Below are 21,061 nucleotides of genomic sequence, written 5' to 3'. Positions count from 1 at the left end.
ACAGTGTATATAGACATTGCATTTGTGGGACGTACCATTGCGACAACTATTGGAGGGTGGGTAGATGCCAAGTGTACAGTCTAGAACAGGGGTGTCCAAACTATGGCCCGCGGGTCAAATGCGGCCCGCGGGCCATTTCAAATCGGCCTTCAGCTCCAAAAGTATAATGGAGTATGGCCCACAAATGAAACTTGTGCTTGTCTTGTATTATTTACAATGATAACAGATATTACACAGTATTCATGTGTTAAGAAGCCCACTTTTCAAACACATTCAGTCAGTTAAAGTTGCATTTTCTTCCTATCAAATCTAAGTTGATAATAAAAAAGCCCTTTAACTTATGTTCATAACACGCTTGAAATGAACCCTTCCTATTTCCTCTTATTATAAGCAATCTGAGGCTTCTGTTTTAAGGAATGAGCTGCTAACAAAACAAATGAAACCCTATGGAGAGCTGTCATGTAGGCTGTGGTTTTTCTTAAAGCATATTCAAGTATTAAACATAATTTGCCTACATTTGATTTATTTTACTGACTTATAGGCAAGGCAAGGCAAGTTTATTTATATAGCACCTTTCAACACAAGGCAATTCAAGGTGCTTTACAAAAATGGAAGACATTCAGACAAAGGCATTTAAAAAAAAAAAGTTAAAAGAAAAAATACATGAATAAATATTACATGAATACAAAGTTACAGTGCAGTATATGTATATATGAATAGTTCACACATAAGTTCAACTTTACTGATGAACACAACGGCTCAGTTTCAATTAAAGTTATAACTTAACTTATGACACAATATACCTCACCTCACCTCAGTGGCCCAGCCCTTCGTATAGTTTTCTGTACGTGGCTCTCCGTGAAAACATCCCTGGTCTAGAATAAGACCAAGTTTTATGACTCCAGTGTGACTTTGGGAAGTGTCTACAGAGGCCTGTGCAGCTCATGCAGAAAAGCACTGGGGACCGTATCGGGTTACCTTGCATCACTGCGCTCAGACAGCTGGGGAAAAGTCATTTTAATCAAGGAACAAAGCACTAGATATCCATCTCAGCAAATATTATGTGTGTACTTGCACAAAATGTATGTACGAGTGTGGGGCTCACAGTCTCATGTGCAATGTGTGTGTGTATTTGCAGGGGAACAGCGTGTCCCCCTGTTGGTTCTGAGACAGCAAGGTCAGCCTGACTAAGACAGACAGGCAGAAAGCTCTGGATCCTCTTCCTCCACCCAAGGCTGCACGCAATTCAGCAGCTGCCCGTAGCCCACAGTGAAATAATATCCACCTGTGATTAACCTCGCATTAGCGAACCCACCGTGTTATCGTCTGGAATTCAGAGCCTTCAGGCGGCACTGACTCACAGTGTAGCCTCATAAAACGCACTATTAAACAATTATGAGGCTTTACGACTGCACCACCTGACCATAAGACCATCCACAGCCACTGTTGTCTTTGGAAGGGGGAAAAAGGGGGTCAGGTTTTGTGGGGATTTGGCAGAGGGTGATTACCTCGCCAACATTATAGACTCATAATCTCTCTGTTCCCCAGACCTGTTGTTTATGCCAGGGAGACGCTGCATGGGCTGGATGTTGTCCAAATAAGAACAGCTTGCATAGAACATTTCCTTAAGAATCATACCCAGAGCTACACAAAGTGTGTCGTGTTAAGAGATGTTTTAAAAAGTTTTTTTTAAATGTGCCTTAAATGGGACAAATATGAGAGGTGAGGCAAGCGTGTTAATAACATTATGTCTTTTCTTACTTAGCTTTTTTTTTTATTGCAGCTGATGTGTGGATTCACTCTGCATTGAAATGTCAGATTCTCATTCATAATTGGACTTATGTTAGCAACAGTAGCACGTTAGCCTGCATCATTATTAGCTCAGATTCCAGCCAAACAAAGGAGACCACACAGATCATTACAGATTAAAGGTAAATAAATTAATCAAACCAATATGAAATCATACACAAAGATACTGTGAAACATGTAGATAAGTAATATCAAAAGGTTTTTCTCCATTAAAGCTATTGTTTTCAAAAGTTATAATAAATCAAATGTATTCATTATTATAGTTCCTTTATTCTGAGCTAGTTTGAAACTAGCTAATTGTTACATGCTTAGAAATTAAGTTAATCATTCTATGAAAAAAGCTGATGTTCTCCCCTCTAGGTAATGACACGTTATAAAACTTGCTTAGTTAACCACTATTAGCAATTTCCCAAGTACAGGTCAGCAAGTGGCTGTAAGTCAATCACCTAAACACGTAATCAGTTCACCGTTAAACACTTCCTTCCGCCTCTCAAAAGTTAGGTGTTGTGTAATTAACTGAAGTGTTCTTTAACTAGATGTAATTATTCTTTGAGGGTTTTGTTTTTATGATTCAAGTGGTTTTGTAATAATCACAGCTGAAAGTTAATTGTCTTGACAGTATGCAACGTGATGTAATGAATGAAAATAGGTCAGGTCGACATTATCCCTGCCTGTTTCCTCATGTGTGTGTATGTGTGTGTGTTTCGTGTGTGCACGTTGCCGATGGTAGCAGCACACTCAGCCTTCCTGTAGGTCACAGCTCATATCTTCCTTCATATTTTAAGAGAGAAATTCTCCCAATAAAGCCGTGTTTTATTGGTGTCAGATCGTTTGCTTGTAAAATGCTGCATTGACTTCATCCCCCTCCTGTCCTTCTAATTTTTATTCATTTGTGTATTTGTGTGTGTGTATGAAAATGTGTGTGTGGGTGTGAAAATGAGAAAAATGAGCTACTGTCAAGGGGCTCTGTGTAATGTATTGTAACCTTCTAACAAGACGGCCACATCCTGGTCTGTGACATTGTGACATACAGTACATATAGTGTGTGTGTGTGTGTGTGTGTGTGTGTGTGTGTGTGTGTGTGTGTGTGTGTGTGTGTGTGTGTGTGTGTGTGTGTGTGTGTGTGTGTGTGTGTGTGTGTGTGTGTGTGTGTGTGTGTGTGTGTGTGTGTGTGTGTGTTAGACAAGGTGTTTTAGCTCAGGGGAGCTAATAATGCCACTGCAACCAACAGAACGATGTGTCACAATGAAGGTCACGAGTTCAATCCCCGTGTGTAACGGCACTCTGGTGACATTAAGGCAGACGGCCACTTTACTCAGCTGCCTCGTGTCGCTCTTTGGTACAGCACACACCGTAGCTGAAACCCTATTATGTTCCTTAAGCCTCAATTACAGCATGAAATCTTATCTCCTACAAGTTAATGTTCTCCTTCAAAACACTTGAAGGGCAATCGGCCACACAAGAAGGGAAAGACGGAGAGGAAATCAAAGAGCTAGGAAATCTTTTTTTCAAACTTCTCCACCTTTACTTTTCTTTGTTTGTGTCATAAACGTGATTTCATTCAAGGACCCTATTAACCTGCAGGAGGAACTTATGCCCCCCTCTCGTGTACCCGCATCCCCGCGTGTGATGAGGGAGACGGGGTCAGCTGTTTTTATTCCGAGCGGAGACAGTGAGGACCTTTTTGATCTGGTCCCCTGAGAGGTGGCTGTAATAGCATTTTTCTGAGGAAATGGAAGAAACGAGATGCAGTCGGGCTGGGTGTAGGAGAGGGGGCCCGTATGGCCATAGGACTCTAACACAATTACAGCTTGATAATCAGTGCCTCCTCTGCCCACTGCTGCTTAAATCAATGTGACATATGTTAAATCAGAGCTGCTCGTAACCATTTATGGGTTGAACTAATGCTATAGGCTCATTCTCCAGGCATGTGTGAAGATCGATGCGGTGTAAAATAATGGGAAAAAAATCATTACATTACATGGTTACATTATGTTAACACAGTGGATTGTTAACGTTCAATTTGCATTATAATATACTGTAAAATAATGCTGATTTAACTTTTAATATGAACGCAAATACCTTACAGGACTCAATCTAATAGCACATAATCACATCTAGTGATCTTATAATACCTGCCATATGGCACCTCGTGTGACATGCCACAGCTGGGAATGTAGGCCAGCCGATTGCTTACCGCACTGTGTTGGTTCACTTCATTTAGGAAATCTCAACAAGGGCAGGCTGTCTGAGGCTGATTGTCTGCCTGTCACACCGTCGTGCATCTCAATCAGTCATCATCCTATTAATGTACTTGTTATTGATTCCACTCGGGAAATGATTTGCCTTCTCCTGTTGTGTTTGTTCGTTGTCCTGGGTCTTGACGCGGGGCGTGTTCGAGCAATTATTGGTCTTGATTTGTTGTTTTTGCTCCCGGTGATGCTTCTTTTGTCAGCAGAGTTGTTCAGGCTATTTAATCTCCAAGAGCGTTCGAATAATGCTAATTACTCTCTGTGTCTATCTATGGTTTTGTCTGCATTCGTTCACATCACATTGCTAACAATAAACTAAGGTTATGTCAGTTCTAAAAAGTTGAATGTAACTTTAAACAAACTTGACACATAGCTCAACTCAAGTGAGAATATTATTAGTGAGAGTATTCCGGAAAGGGAAATACAACACAATCAACTTGGTTGAATATATTGATCCTATATTATACCGTCCCTATACGGCTGGCAATGTGTAACAAAACGTTTGCTGACTTTCAAATTGGTGTTCCGATTTTCACAGTCCAGATCTAATTTGCTAAATATTCTGACATAACACGAATGCTGCCCTATATGGCAATGTTAACAAAAGTGAAATGTATTTTTTGCATCTGTAATCTAATCTGCTCCAAAATGGATTGGGTTCTTTGACTCATAGTACACCCTTCCCTAAAGATTCCTTGACATCTGGCTAGTAGTTTTTTATATAAACCTGCTAACAAAGAAAATGAAAACCTCTTTGTTGGAGTTTCAGCTATTGAGATTGAGATTCTGTGGACATTTTCTATAAAACAGCGGGAATGACTGCCTGAAAAGAGAAAATAAGCGATGGAAGTAAACAACACAACCACACAAATCACTCACTCAGCTAGGTTTGGTTTTCGCTTGACCTTCGTGAACCAATTGTTTGGTGTACGGGAGCGTTTCCACTTTAAACAGCTGACGATGGAAGAGTGTGGCGCTGCTGTGTGTGTGTGTGTGTGTGTGTGTGTGTGTGTGTGTGTGTGTGTGTGTGTGTGTGTGTGTGTGTGTGTGTGTGTGTGTGTGTGTGTGTGTGTGTGTGTGTGTGTGTGTGTGTGTGTGTGTGTGTGTGTGTGTGTGTGTGTGTGTGTGTGTGTGTGTGTGTGTGTGTGTGTGTGTGTGTGTGTGTGTATCCCGCCAGCAGGTCTGGCAATAGGCTCTGACACACTGCTTACTGTTTAGAGGATTGGGGGATAAAAAGATCCTAAGAGCACCAAACGTCCAGGGGGATTCTTGCTTGCAATTATCTGCAATGTTGTGACAGTTCCATGCTGTGAGAGTTTTTTGATGTTACTGCTCCACTTTAAATGCCTGTTTGCATTGCATGATCTCTTCCTATCTAAATAACTGTATCCGTACTGGGTTAGATCCCTACGGGCTATCCCGACAGGGTAATCCACTCTGCACTTTGGTATCATGAGTCTAATGGGGGCCTGTGCAATGGAATCAAACACTGTTCTGAGTGAACTGTCTCCTCTGTGCACGATAAACTTAATATGGCTAATCGGCATGGCAAGCTGCTAAAAAAAGGCAGAGGCATCACCGGTTGTGGAGCAGGAAGTCAAGACTGCAGAGGCAGCGATAAAGGAGAGAGGCTCAACCTTCCTACAACCTTCCTATGGTACAGAACAGCTGTAAAGGGGAAATGTAGAGACCTATCAAAATAATCTGCAAGCATATGAAGGTTATAAACGTTTCTAACATTCTTTATTAGGTCAAAATGAAATGGTTACCATCTTTGTGGGATTTTTGCTGAGAATTCCATAATAGGATGTGGCTGAAAAGCTTTTTGAAATACTAAGTAATTAAATCTTGTGTTGACATTTGCTTTTTTTTTTTACCAGGTACAGTACTTAGGATAAGAATACTGTTTTTTTTTTTTTGGTAAAATATTATTTTCCCTGAATTTAGTGGGGATTTGAATACACTACATTCAACATTTCATCATGACACTGTGGCAAGCCGGAAAAATGTATAATAATATTAAATATAATATTGCATCCCCACTCATACCTGCAAAACAAACAATCCCCTAATGTCAGGATTTTTTGAATTGTGGGTAAAGTTTGAGCTTGCAGCAACATCAAAGGCACATGTCTGTGTCCTTCTCATACTGTAGGATTGACAATTGGATTATGTGGCAATCTATTTTGTGTCATTGTTGGCTTGTTGTGATTGCCGTATTGTTCTCTGATGAATGCTGCATTGCCTTTTTGTGATCTGTCAACGCTGTCACTCAGACGTCAAATATCGTTTTACACTACCAAGAGCCTTTGACATACTAAATTATAGCCAGTTAACGCATTGCAGGTGTCTGGATGCCTCTGTTCCCATGTCCTTGTATCCAGAATTGTTGAGAAAGGGCTTATATGTGGATATATTTTGTCTATAGGATCAAACAGACGTTATTTTGCTGCAACCGTTCCCATGTGTTTCTCACATAAACAACAGCTCTCACTCTGCTGTATACTTTTCTCTCTAAAAATCCACTTTAAAAGACATCCTGCAGCCTGTCTACTTTGACGACTGAGTGAGGTTTTAAAGCTGCAGCTTTTACATGTCATTTGATGATGAATCATGCCTTTCTTTCTTTTTATTTCCAGAGCTCTGTAAGGATTTGCAGTGAAAGATTGACACCGAGGACGATGAGCACCACGATATCGAGGTGAAGGTGGCCAAGAATGAAAACGAGGTACTTGTCTTTGTAATGGAAATGAACAGAAGTCTAACTCTGTGTCAGAAGTTTTTATGGAAGCTAAGCGCAGTTGTACTTTACCTGGGATAACCCTCTGGCCCTTTGAAGATCAAATGCTACACTCTCATCTTAATCCTCCTTCAAAGATTATATCTATTTACATCTCCAAGCGTCACCAAAGTGAAATTATGATCTGTATGCACCGCCATAACTCACAGGGAAGATTGGTATGAAAAGCCATGCGTCGTGTCAGATTGTGTTCTGCAGACTTTATGATCTGCTCTAATCCACAAAGAATACAGAATAAAATACATTATGCATTCATGCTGTATTTGCCTGCAACGTATCCAGACTTTTTGAAGATTTGTGGAGAGAAATATATGACTGTTTTTCTGTCATTGACCTACAGATGTAGTTGGTGATGTTGGAAATTTCTGGAACAGAGGGTTGATGCATGGGAAGCAGTCTGGAGACCAAACTGAAGAACAGTGAAAACAGAAAGAGGAAGTAAGTCTGTCTGCAATGACTTTTTTTTTCTCATAGCGACATATTTTTTTGTATTTATGGGAATAGAGCTGTACAGAAATGAGTCCTAAAATCCAGAAATTAGAGTTACAACTTCTGTTTCCCTCGTTTGTCACATGTGTTATTGTTAGATGCCTGAAGTGAGGTGTGTGGTCAAAACAAGCTGAAGATATTCTTATATTTTGTTATACGACAAAGAATAGGTCAGTAAACACCCCACTGGTGAATGTCTGAAACTTATGTGTCATAAAAACGATGGACATAAGACTACCAAGCATCATCACGTCGACATTAGCCACCTTTAGCTTAGCAGTGGTGACGTGAAGTCCTGTGTAGCCTAACGTGAGCTTTTTGTCGATTGCACATACTGTACGCTTCAAAAATTCCAAAATTGGTGTAATGTGTGGAGATTCTCCTTCTGAACTAAACGTCTAATTATAAGAGCCACAGATATTAATTTATGCAAAATTCCCATTGCTTTTTTGGAGGGAGCCCTTGAGATGCTAACTTTTAGGTCGACCTACAGAAATATGTGTATTACTTGAAATGTTAAAGATGCAGATAAGTGCATTATCTCTAAGTGTTTCTTTCAAAATGGCTTTTACATCATCCGTCACATTCAGGTCACTCGACCATTTGAACGCCTACCTCCTCACTCCCTGTCTGTCATTTGGAATAGGAATGTCCCCCTGAATGGAAGTGATGGGTAAACCTTATATGAAATCAAAGGTCTTTTAAGTATAGAAACATCTTCTAAAAACAGCCTGCAAATCAGTGTTGGCTGGAATAATGATTTGTGACCTTGGAAATTACCTTTCTTTATTGCAAGAAGCTTATTTCAGATCCAGACACTGTCTCGGTGCAACTGAATGATAATGTGAATTAAGTTACTGCAGTATTCGTTATATTGCATTCGAGTCAAGATGGAAGTTTATACAACAAGAACCTTGCCCTCGTTGCTTAATAACAAACAAAAGCTTCCCTACAATATTGCTTTTGAAAACCCTCTGTCTACTACAGGGTTATGTTGAATTCCATTATGAGTTTAAAAGGTGTAAAGTATAGATAGAGCGAGAGATGGCTTGTCTTTTTAGATACAAACAATAGTGAAAGAGTTATGTGACAACATTAAAACATTTTAAAGAAGCTGGTTATTCAAACTCTGAAAAAGGAATTCTCATAAAAAATAGTATTTTTGTAATGGTTAGTTTTTGTTATTGATATGCTCTTGTGCACACGTGCATGTCATGTCTGTGTGCTCAGATATGACTTATTCAGATATGCAGTGTCACAAACACACTAGCACATTGATAATCATATGTAACTCGGTCGGTAATTACAAAATTACAATTTGGAAATGGGCCATTACACATAACAAACAATTATACTCTCGCTACTTATAGTATAAGTATATTTTGATGCCAACCTTTTTGTTCATTTACTAAAGTAAGATTTTGAGTGTAGTAGTCTCACTTGTAACTTGTATTGCTACATTTACTTAAATAGAAAATCAGAGTACTTCTTCCACTGCTGGCTATTTGTCCTGCAGATCAATTTTAAATGTTGCAGGAGGGAACAGTTCAAACAGTAACACCAACAATGAGCAGGAAGGCCTGCAGGCGACAGACTCTCACTGTGGATTGTGACTTGCACGCCTCTGAAACATCTTCAAGGTAAACAACCTTACCCTGCTGCGCGGTGGAGAAACTCTCGCACCGTGCCAGCCTGCCTCGACTGCTGGCGGGCCCGTTCATGCCGTGGCATCTGAGTAATTTTTTATGTCTTTTTATTTTTTTGGTGCAGCCCTGTGATCAAAGTGTCCAACCTTTTTTAGAGCTGCCCTCGTAGAGTTTCACAGTTGAGTGTTAAATAAGAACATTTCATTTGATTTAAGTGACCCCTGCTGTGACATTATAAAACATTCTTTCTTAAGAAATAAAAATTAAAATAGATCTGCAGATAACTATCTCACAGAGTTGTCCTTTACATGGGATCGTATCTACTTTGCATCTGAATTGTTGGTGGCAGTATAGTTCATACAGCTGGCGCCATAACAAATAAGGGATCTGAATCACATAATGTTCACTTAATGATAATCTCCACCAGGGGCTGTCCAAGCATCACCCTTTATTCATCCATTCATGTTCTACTGATGCATGCAAACGGGCTGAGGGAGTGACTATACTGCTGGCAAGAAGAACCCCACTTGAGCCCAGTGGGTAATTAAAGTTATCTGGCCCATGGACACAATACAGTGTGTGATAATTAAGCCAGTACTGGAGGCATCTATACTCAGTTTGTGCATTAATTCTATAAAAGCAACTTGGTAAGCTGGGAGGGATTGTTGAAAAATACATGTTTTGATTGCAGGTGGCAGAACAATATGTCCACATGAGCAATAAATATAAAATATACATATGACAAAAATCGTGATTTCCCATACTCTTCCTATCACTTTTTTATACTGAACAGATGGCCTTGTTGTGATTGGACACAGATGGGGTTTCCGTGGCAATATAAAACATCCCACACAATGTTATATTTGCCCCGGCTTTGACTCCCGAGCAGAAATTATTTCAAAGCCTATTGTCTGCTGCTGTCTTTATGTGTGTGTCAGAGCAGCTTAGACTGAAAGAAGCAAGAAATAAGCCATAAGAGCGCTCGTATCGCCATAAACTGCTAATATTACTTTACAGTCAAATGGCTTAACATGAGACGCCTTTGATCGGCTTTGATTGCCTCTCATGTATCAACCAAAGTCTTGGCGGAGAGGTCCATCCTGATCCAGATATTTATCTTTTTATGTTTGTTGATGTGGCGGTGCTGGGATTCAGAGGAGCCTCGCTGAGGTGTCATGGGAGTGATTCAGTTAAACATCTGTGATGGGAGGTGCCCACTTAATAACCTCAGTGACACTCTCTCTCTCTCTCTTTCTAATCCCTCTTTCTTTACTGCATATCAAAGCCAGGTTTCTTTATATGCAATTGTTAACTCTTCACATTTGATGTCTTTCAATTATATGGTAGGAAAAGTATTTCACAATGTGGCCCATTTATTGATTTTTGGAGGATGCCAGCACTGGATTGTTGGCAAATCTTAAGACCCGGTGAGAGAGGATACCAGAGGGGCTGAAAGAGACATCCCAGCTCATCTGTCCACAAATGATTTTTGTATTTCCTTTGTACAATTGGTATGTTTGAAAATCTCAGAAGGACAGAAGATAAAAATCTCTTTTCCTTTGATGTTTCTTTCAAATAAGAGGGAAACTTATTAACACACACAGGAAAAATTCTCCTGAGAATAAAAAATTAACCTTCCCTTCATAAAGTTGAATGTGTGCAGCTTCGGGAGTTCAGTCCAGAGTTACCTTGATGTCATCAAAAGGCGACATGAAAGAGTTTTTACCTTTTAAAACCCTGTCTTCAAATAGATGATTTTTTTTTAATAGATCCAACATTTCGTATAAGTCAATAAACGAGGGGATCAGTGTTTGCTTTAGGGAGCTTATAGCTGGTGTGACGGAGTCCCTCAGGGAACCGTCCCAGGGCCCCTGAACATGTGAAAGAGTTAGAACTTGAGCCAGGTGTGTCAAAGCAAGGCTTTTAATCCCTGTCCGAGCCCTCCTGCACGCTATGTGTAATTGATCATTATAAATCATTTTCTAGAATGGAAATTAGCTGTGAAAGGGGGTCGGAGGCCTCAGCGCAGTGAACGGAATCGAAAAACAAAAGAGGCTTGAGTTTCTTATAACACTTTATCGACGTATGAAATCCACCTTAATCTAATGTTTTCATAGATTCAAATTGTGTACACTACAGATTAGAGGTTTTCAAAATAGTATCCTTTTCACAAATATGGAATTGATGTCATCTTCATTTGTACAGTTCCTACGCATTTTGACTGCATAAGCCACCGATTACTATGACCGTTGTTACAGTGTATCTATCTTTGGTGGGAAGCCGGACACATCAGTTTTATATTCCTATTATAATCCTTCTGTTTGTCCATGAAATCTGGCAGAGCAGTAGTCAGCATTAAGTCAAACAAGAACCATGCACTAGGGAAATAATCCAGGTGTTAGCTACTGCAGGTGTCTATCCTTGTTGGGACTTTTGTGTTTGACAGTACACAGCAGAGAGATACAGGAAGGAACAGGGAACAGATGAGAAGGAGTACAGTCCTTGACTTTACCCAGGATGCTGCAGTTTGGTATGCACATTCACCAGCTGGGATATCCTGGCTACCTAACATCAGTCATACATACACAGTGAGATACGAGGCGAGTTTTGTGAGTTTTAATCCATTTTAAATGTATATCTGACATTGATGACATCATTGTATTGTTGAACAGAGAGATTCTCATTGTTGTTTATGCTAGTGCTGTTGCAGACTAACATTTGGGACTTTCATCATTAAACTCTAACACTTTTCTGCAAATGAACACAACTTTGAAGGAAAATCCCATCCTCACCTCTAACGTCACCTTCGCGCAAGATGGCAACAGAGTCTTTCATCTGATTTAAAACAATATGATGAAATTGGAAACCGTCAAAGGTTTTGTATAAACCTTTATAATTGGTTCAGAGGTGTTTCATCTGACGTAACATGGTGAAGGTATATATGTCAGGTATATTTGGAGTGATCTTTCTGGCCTGGGGCTTCAAATATATTGTGCATCCTTGACAGTGGGCTGCACACAGAAAGCAAAACAGCTTCAGGTTAAAAAAAAAAGATTCAGTGGTTTGTGGGCAGATCAATATCCATATGTTTAGTGCTAGCTCTAGTGCAGGGGGTCTCCAACATCTTTTCCTCTCAGAGCTAATTTGACAAAACATTTGCAGAGAGTTACCCATAGCATCAAGTTTTAATAGGGAATAGCAGCACCTTGAATAACAAACACAGTCATTGCCTCTTTTAAATGTTCAACTTCATGGTTAGTTAGGATGCACACAAATAAATAAAGCCTTTATTGCTGCTTTGGCTTCCTTCTTCGCTCTAAAAAACAGGGACTGTTGTACTGTCGTGACATTTGACGGCACATTAGTAGCACTTATATGGTTAAGGTTAATGTGGTGATGTTTTTAATTGCGTTGTAGTAAGACTCTTTATTTAACAAACAAATGATTAACGCAAAGCCCTGAGGAGGCCGTGCGTAAACTGCAGTGTAGTGGCTGAGGTAAACACCTGAGCTCATGATGTAAATATAGCAAGTGAGCATCGGCCCCAAGTATAGACGCATAACTATAAACATGCAGACAGAGCATCATTTATGGCAATCAAGATATGTCATGAAATGATTTTTCATCAGATTAATGTGGTTTTTAGGGGCCTAGATGTTGTGTGCGAACTGGAAAGCAAGCTAGAAAAAAACCTTCAAGATGAAGGATGACATGCAGGTTTATCTAAAGATGCATCATTTCACAAAGGAATGAAGATAAAGATGGCCCTCTAACCCCCCCAATCCTCCACTCTGTCTCTCTTCTCTATTCACATTTCTCTCATACACACACACTTACGCGCACTTGCACACAATCAACAGACTGCATTTATTTCACTTTATCTTAAAGAAACACATGCAAAAGAGCAGCAGCGCATGTGGTGCTCATTTCTGCACCAGTGGCCTAACGCTCTTAAGTTCATTCTTTGTTGTGAGCATCATTGTTTTAAAGGGGAACACAAAGCGGGGCAGTGTCCCTGCGCTGCTGTTTCGTAGTAGAAAGTAGAACACTGCGGCTATTGTGTTAGTCAACTCCTAACTCACTGCATCCTTGCTAAAATTGCTGACAGACAAAAGGCCACATATTGCAGGGCAACATTTAATCGAGAAAATCATACTTGATCATAGTGAATATGTAAAAGGGTGATCCAAAAGTTAAATCACAGCCATAGTTTTTGAGGACACTGAAGTTGGGACAGTTTTAAATAGTATTAGAACACATTGGAATATTCTGCAGGCTGATTCCAGTGTTTTTAGATATCAATTTGATTACAAATATCATCATTAGTATAACCATTACATTGAAGTCATAGAGCTAGCCTCACATTAGCGGGAAAAAGATGTTCGCCATCTGTTTAGCTAAGCTAGCTTGTCTATTCAACAGTTGTTGTGCTAATAGTAGCAAATGTTAGCATGCTAACACACTAAACTAAGATGCAAAAATAATGATCATTAGGGTACTTGCTAAACATCAGCATGTATGCATTGTGTTTGATTATGCTAATGCTAACATTTAGCTAATTAGATCCCTGGGACAGCTCACTGAGCAGCTGGACAGCTTTCTTCATATAGGATGCAAACTAATCTTTGAAGTAAAATATGGCATCAGGTAGTTACTGTGGGAAAACTACCAATACACAGACAGGATCTTCTGTGTTATTAAAATCATTACTTATGTTGTTATGAAACACACAGACAGTAGGCTATATGTTGGGTTATGTATATGAGTTAAGCTACTTCGTAAAACTACATTATCAAGAGTGACAATGCACATTTGATAGTAAGTTATAAGTCGCAAACAAGAAAATCAAACAATTGATTTAACTTGTTCACAGGTCAATCTTAAACCTAAAAAAACTGCACAAAAAAGTATTAACTTGTATTTCAAGATAAAGGGGAAGAGCGGGTCAAAGGGGTTCAAATACATCACAGGCAATGCTACATTCCTTTCCTTTTATGCCCAACATTGTTTCTAGCATCAGTAGTTAAGTACAGAAAACGACAAATAAAGTAATTTAACCACGTGGATGGTTCACAGGAGGGATATTTTCTTTGTAAGCCATGCTTTCTTCCATTCTGCTTCAAGTACAGTTGTTTTGTTATACCTAGTCTGTAACTTGAATAACAAAGAAAACCAACAGTTGAATATAGTTGAAAGTTCAGCATGTAATTGAAAAATGTGGTTAACTACAAGTTAAATCACATGCTGGCCTAGCTGACTACTACCCACCCCTGCCAGTAGGTTTGTAGATGAGAGGATTTATATTTGTGTTGATATTTGCATTTTTTTGTGGTGGAAGAAATATCTGAAGTTGTATTTCATACAAGGCAAACACTAGTCTAGTCACCACGTTAGAGTAACTATTGATATTAGGGGCTTGGATTTCCTGTGAGCTCACAGCCCTCCTTTTTGTCCCAAGACTAACATTTCCTATGATCGCTCTTGACAGATGATTTTCTATCAGAGGCCACCTGAAGGATAACCCAAAAGAGTTACTTTCTGCCCAAAATCCCTTCCCCTATTGTAAGTTCTGCACAAATTCTTCGCAAAGTTGACGGCTTTCTTTGTGGCAAACTTTGTGCATGCTTTGTGAGAGTGAGAGCAGTCTGAACCGTGGTTTAACTTTTTTTTTAAGAGCAGCCAAATGTGCGGTTATGTCTTAAAGGGAGGGGCTTGATCCTCAGTTTTGTATCATTGAGTGTAGTGGAGGACCGACTGCAGACTGGCTCCCTCTCCTCTCCTCATCGACTCAAGAGCTCTTCTTTGAACCGATAAGATCCACAGGTAAGCTCAAAAACTTTAAACCGCCTGTTAAATCCACGCGTAAACTTTTAAAAACACATGGGAGAAAGTTTATGACGCGCGGATGCTTTAGCGAATTATTTTTGCGATTGTCGATGTTATGCGTCTCAACTCTAGCTTGTGTGTTCACTAAACGATTGTGAGCTATAATAAACTTTTCTATGCACCGATCTGTTATGTTAATGTTGTATTCACCGCGGGACAACACAAAGAAAAGCGTACGTCCACTCCCGTAATGCGCGCTCACTCCGTCAGGGGGGGGGGGGGTGTCTCCAAACCCACAGCCACACAACTTTCTCATCGCCTCAGCACTAAATATGTTGACATCCCATATTTCTGCTTGTTTATAATACTCATAGTATCCTCCCAATGCTAAAAGGAACGCTGTTTTCCTGACACATGACTGCAGAGTGTGGACAACCCTGTTGAAATATGACATGTGGAAGGTGGTGTACAAAGTTGGCTATATGCAAGAATGGGCCCCATATGGCTTCCAGCACACCACATGCCCTTCAAAAGTTTAAATGTGACCATAAGAGCATGCTGAGATACAAGAGGCAATTGTCCTTTGGTGTAAGAGCTTTAAACACATCCAGCATCTCCTGCAGACAAAGCCACAGGGCAGTCTTGCAGTAGGCAGGCCCGCTCACTCGCAGATGAATCCACTTCTCATAATTCTGAGGTATCACATTCTTTGCAGTCCCACCACCCCTGAGGCAAAAGGCTCTCTTCGACTCTCATTGTACTTGAGTTGGCCAGCAGGTCTTTTGATCTCGGCTTTATTACATACTAGTATCTGTGAAATGGAAGCATGGAAAATGTGAGAGTGGGGAGGGAGGGAGCTGCAGAGGCTAGATCTGTAGGTCTTTTTCTTTTTGGAATGCTTTCGGGCGAGAGACAGCATCGTAATTGTCCATGAAACTCTATCTGATAAGTTGTGCAGTGTTTGGAAAACACGTGGAAAGTGCCCTCCTCTCCTTATAAGGCACAGGCCCAACCTGGTGATAGGTGATTGGAAAAGCCTCTGGAATGCAATGCATAACAGCCTTCTGGTACATTTTGATGTTCCCCCACAGCCCCGTCATATGAACCAAAGCTCTCCTTCATGAACACCAACCCTCATCTTCTATATCTGCTTATTGGATTGTTCCATCCTAGATGCTAATCAACACTATGTATTATATAAAAGTGAATAATCACTTCTTCATGCAATTGAACTTGAACCTAACCTCAATAGTTCACCAGGTACTTTAAGCTAACTATTCCAACATTTGACCTGGTACTTTATGGTAGCTATTTTAACAGTGTATCCAGGACTTTTAGCTTACTGTTTCAACAGATTATGATTTCATTTAACTTAACTACTTAACATTTAATAGAGGACTTATAGCTAACTGTTTTTAACTTTTGATCTGCTACTTTTAGCAAACTATTTCAACAGTTTATCCAGGACTTTAAGCTAACTACTTTAACAGTGAGTGTGCTGGATACTTTAAGCTTACTATTCCAAGTTTATTCTTTGTTTTTGACAAACAAATCCAACTGTTATCTGTTAGTTTTAGCTAACTATTGCTACACCTTGAACCTGACTAATAGCTATATAATGCAATGTTTTTTTTCACTCACTCTCAATCCCAACATGTAGTCTTCCAGTGTTACAACTGATTCATGTGTTTTTTTAATTTTTAAATCACATCCCTTAACTAACACTTTATATTTCCAAGTACTCCATTACCACTTCTACATGAGTATTTCCTGGGATAAGAGCAGCCCTAATGGGAATCACAACCCTAAGATTTCTTTTTCAGTTTTTACATGCATATTCACATGCTTATACATTCTCTCACTCAGCTATTTTTGGGCTGGAGCACGCAAAGCAAACTGCAGGCTTTACACTAAAATGCATAGTGCTTTGTAGTGTGCTTAGAAGGGGATTTCATAATTGGCACGATATGATATGGGCGCAGAAGAATCTGGAGGTAATTGCACAGAGTGATAACAGGGGTTTGGCAGTGAGGGCGAGAGCCAGGGCCAGGGTTAGGGCTGGGCGGCAGGATGTAGGGAACACTGCCATGCATTTCCGGAGTCTGGCTCTGGACTGCACAGTGCGGTGAAAGCTTCTAGTTACTGTATGCTGGCTCCCTCTCCTCCTCCCTCCCTTCTCCATACACTTATAGGTTAAATGTTGGATTGGATCATTATTGTACCTCATTCTCAGCATATTTAACATGGGTTAAAGCTCAAGGCATTTATGAATCTCTCCCTGTGCAGTTATGTGTTAACACGACGCAACATATGTGGGTGTGTTGTTATAGTTTGATGCTAGATGCTCATAATCCACCACAGTATCAAGTTCCAAAGCAAGAATCCAGAGTTTCCTTGCAAGGCAATGGCTTCTTACCACCACTGAGCTAAGGCTGCCGACCAAGTGGCAAACTGAATTTGAATTAAATGGAAAACTGGCAGAGGGGAATTTCTAACACAAATGATCAGACCGTTCTGTTCTTTTTTTTAAATAGATGTTTACCTATACTGGGTTCAGTGTGTAGGTTTTCCAATTGTGGTTCGGACATTTCAGTCCAAACATACATTGTTTCCACACAGCAGGTGCCAGAGCTATTTTCTGGTTTCTTCTCATAACAGACCAGTGAAGCTATGTCAAGCATGTTTCCTGTGTTCCAGTCTTAATTTGATTCAGATTTGTTTGTTCTAAGACTGTTGTTATGGATAGAGATGTTGCCCAAACGTGCCTAAACAACCACAAGCTAAATGCATTCTTTCTGTTTTATCAATGGTATCATGCACATCATTTTCCACCAGTTACTTCGCATAAAGCTAGGTTTGTGTTTCCTGGACAACAGCAGCAGTAGGACAAGGTTCGGCTCATTTGAAGTGATTATGATTGACATGCAGCTAGCGCTCCTTGGACTGTGGCCCCGGCCTGGAGCCCCACAGCACACTCGCTCTGTTCCCCCTCGCCTTAGAATTTGATAGCATGTAATTTGAATGCACTGCATCCAGAACCGCACAAGTTGTATAATATGGTGAGCTTGGATGGATGGGCAGATCTTGAGTTGGAAAATAATTTTTAACTCTTTCCTTGGGTAGCAACAGTCAACAAGTGGTAACAAATACTGGTAGCCCTTCCTGATTGCTTGTGAAGTCACACAATGCCATGTAACCTTAGACGATGTTTATTTAGATCCTGGAAAATATACCGTAAGATTTTTCCAGGTGTTTGTGATACACATTTAAAATTCCTGTTACTTGCCATTTCAAAGAAAAGAGATGTGTTTCTCATTATGCTGCCAAGCTGACATGGAATGGCTTTAGATACGGTGCTCTTGGATGTTGTGGCGTTTCTGTCCACAATTAGTCTCATGGGTAATGCTTACGCTCACCCCCCTCCCTCCCTAAAATATTTTCCCCACCAAATGTAGTTTTATTTAATCCAACCACATTTCTAAAGCTATTTTCAAGCAACATATTCGATGTATAAAGAATGTCATAATGATCCTTCTTCCAAAGATCTGTATCCTTTCATTCCAAACTATTTCCAAAACTTTAATTCTCCTGTCTGAAGCAGTCATGTGGGCATGAAAGACCTGTGTTTGAATTCCTCTGGGCTTTAGTCACACTCTAATGAAGAGGGTTTGTTAGATCAGCCTCTCACTCGTGTCATATTCTGACTTTAAAGTGCTATCACTCAAGGCCAGATTGCCTAACAGGCAGCATGGCATGTCAATGTTGGTAATTGCGATATTGGCCTGCCATCTGCTTGTTGCCAGATGCCAAGCTTTTCCAGGACTTTCATAGCTATAAAAAAATACTATTGCATATTTTCCCCTCTAACTAATCTTTCTTTTTGGTGGGTGATGATTGAAATCATGAGGCGGCCTTGCTTTATATCTTAAAAGGTGAAACCTCTCTTATTCACGTGGCCTACATTTCATCTGGTCTTTGTGGATGATTGATTGTGCGAAAGTGAGGTCAGTGCTCCTAAGCAGCGCTTCTGATGTCACCCTACAAAGATGCATGTTCTTCCCTTCGTTCCCCTAAGCAGGTTATTCAGAGAAGTGTACAACATTGTTAAGAGGGACATTTAGCCTTTGGGCTTCTTCTCATCTGATAAAACAAGCACAGGAAATGTCTCTGTTAGCTGATTGGCCTTGTGTTTCCCTTCAGCGTCCTCCCACTGGGACCTCAGACGTGCACAGTTTGTCCCTGTGGCAGAGAAACCACCTTACTTGTCTCTTTCCTAACAGCTACATTAACTTTTCCTGTGCCTCTCTCTTCTCCTTTAACACCAATCTATTCTACCTCAGCCCTTTTCTCTGAAAAAGAAATGATTACTATAACGTTTATTCTCAATTCGCCCTGCTTCTTTCCTTTGCCAGCTTTCCATTCTTTCCTCCCTGTCCTCTCTTCACCTCCCCCTCCTCCTTTCTCCTCTCAACCTCTTGTCTTCCTCCCATCGCAAACCAAAACTAAATAAACATAGCTTATCAAGTGCCTGTCAAATCACCTTTTAAAAATCAAATTATTCGTGGGTAATGGGGGAATTAAAGGGCCGTGGAGGTAATAATAAGGTGATGTAAATCCCAGCGGCGTGTGAAAAATACCATCGAGTGTAAACACATGACCGGTGAGGTCATGTGTTTACACAGTTAGCGAGGTTAACCGCTCTCTGAATCGCAAAGGGAAACAGACAGGCCAGTGTGCAGGTCAGTTATAGGCATGCTGGATTTCTGCTTGCGGCTATAGAGGCTCTGCGTGTGCTGAAGTGTGTATGGCGAATGTGAAGGACGGCTTGTCCACATTGGACGCCTGCCATCATGGGAGTGAGAACTGGCGAGAGCTAGATCGGGCTTGTATGTGGTAATGATGGAAGTGAGGTCTTACCTCATGCACATAAAACAATCACTCTGTCCTTACATGGGTATTCACATGAGTCAGATTTGTTTTGTAATTCTGTTTCATTCTTTGGAATAGCTACAAAGTTGAGTTTATTTTATTCCAACTACTTCTGAGTCTTGGTTTCAAATCTAAGGAGAGTAAAATGTTGTCACTTAATAAGCGATCTCAATAATGATTTATTATCATATCTGCCTAATATTATCTTGATTAATAATTGAATTGTTAGTGAAGTTTATGTAACATTAGTTTTTTGTTAGAATGTGAAACCAGTTATTTTTATATTCTGTAAGTGATTCTAGTTGCATCTGTTTTGACATATTATTCATTTGATTTTTTTTTTCTGGTCAACTGATTGGATGATTGGAAATCCAAAACAAAGAGCTAGTCGACACTCAAATGCTCTGTAGGTTTGTTTAAGAATATATCACACATTTCCCGGCTCCAGATTGCGAACACAATGGGTGCATACTAGGGCTGCACGATTTTGGGGAAAAATGTAATTGCGATTTTTCTGCCAGATATTGCGATTCGATTTGCGATATTTGTTTTTAAGAGACCCAACAGAAGTTTATTGTAAAATGCGGCCATATCTCCGGCTAGGAAGGTCGCATCAACATGCTCCCGTCTCTAGCACCCCCGCAGCCCGAGCTACGAGTGAAAGAACTAAACTTACATGAAACTTCCGTTGGGTTGCTTTAAAGTTAAGCTTCAGAACATGTGATGGAGCATTACATACCCTCGATTTAAAATCGATGAATCGTTCAGCCCTATTGCATACGCGTCCATTTTTGTGTTTGAACAAGAATTGTACGTGGTTGCACTAATGGGTGTGCATGGTGATCATTCTCATTTACCTCATTCACACCAACGCAACCCCGGTTCAAGCTCCGTGCTAGAGCTTTTCAGGTTCAGAACCGGTTCTTCGGTTTAGCTCCGGCTCTTTTCACACTGCCCAGAGTCCGAATGGTGCTGCGTCATTGCGTCATCGCTTCCTGTTGTTCAAGAGTTGATCCCGCCCCTGCCCCCGCCTCGACGTAAGCGTGACGTATGTGGTTCTTTTGCTCTGGCCGGACAATTTTTTGGTGCTCGAAATGAACCCGGATTCCGGAGCTAAGAGGCTGCTCCGCTGCGGTGTGAACAGGAAAACCCGGTGCTTTTCAAGCTCCGGCTCCGAACCGGCCCTGAAACACTGTTGGTGTGAAGGAGGTAATAGTCGGAGCAGAGATATCAGCCATTGTCTGATCTTCATGCATCTCCACCTCCAAAGACTCAAATGTCAACTCGAGGAGCCACATCCCTGTGCTCAT

At 40.5% G+C, this 21,061-nt stretch overlaps 1 protein-coding gene across 7 annotated transcripts in view; it reads left to right on the top strand.

The window, feature by feature from the left end:
- The window catches only part of cald1a (caldesmon 1a), a 138,872-nt gene that overhangs the window by 70,308 nt on the left and 47,503 nt on the right, over positions 1 to 21,061 (top strand). For 4 of the 7 annotated variants that reach the window (XM_079652915.1, XM_079652914.1, XM_079652913.1 and 1 more), the window contains exon 1: positions 14,683 to 14,819. The gene's annotated coding sequence lies outside the window, so the exon portion shown is untranslated. Of the gene's footprint in view, positions 1 to 6,700; positions 6,790 to 7,201; positions 7,300 to 14,681; positions 14,820 to 21,061 lie in introns of those variants that run through there. The other 3 variants (XR_013803079.1, XM_079652909.1, XM_079652910.1) reach the window with 2 other exon arrangements.

This window comes from Notothenia rossii (assembly GCF_949606895.1).
Source record: "Notothenia rossii genome assembly, chromosome: 10".
NCBI classification, from domain to species: Eukaryota; Metazoa; Chordata; class Actinopteri; order Perciformes; family Nototheniidae; genus Notothenia; species Notothenia rossii.
The sequence above is the reverse complement of the archived record's forward strand: the minus strand, read 5'-3'. Positions and strand labels throughout refer to the sequence as shown.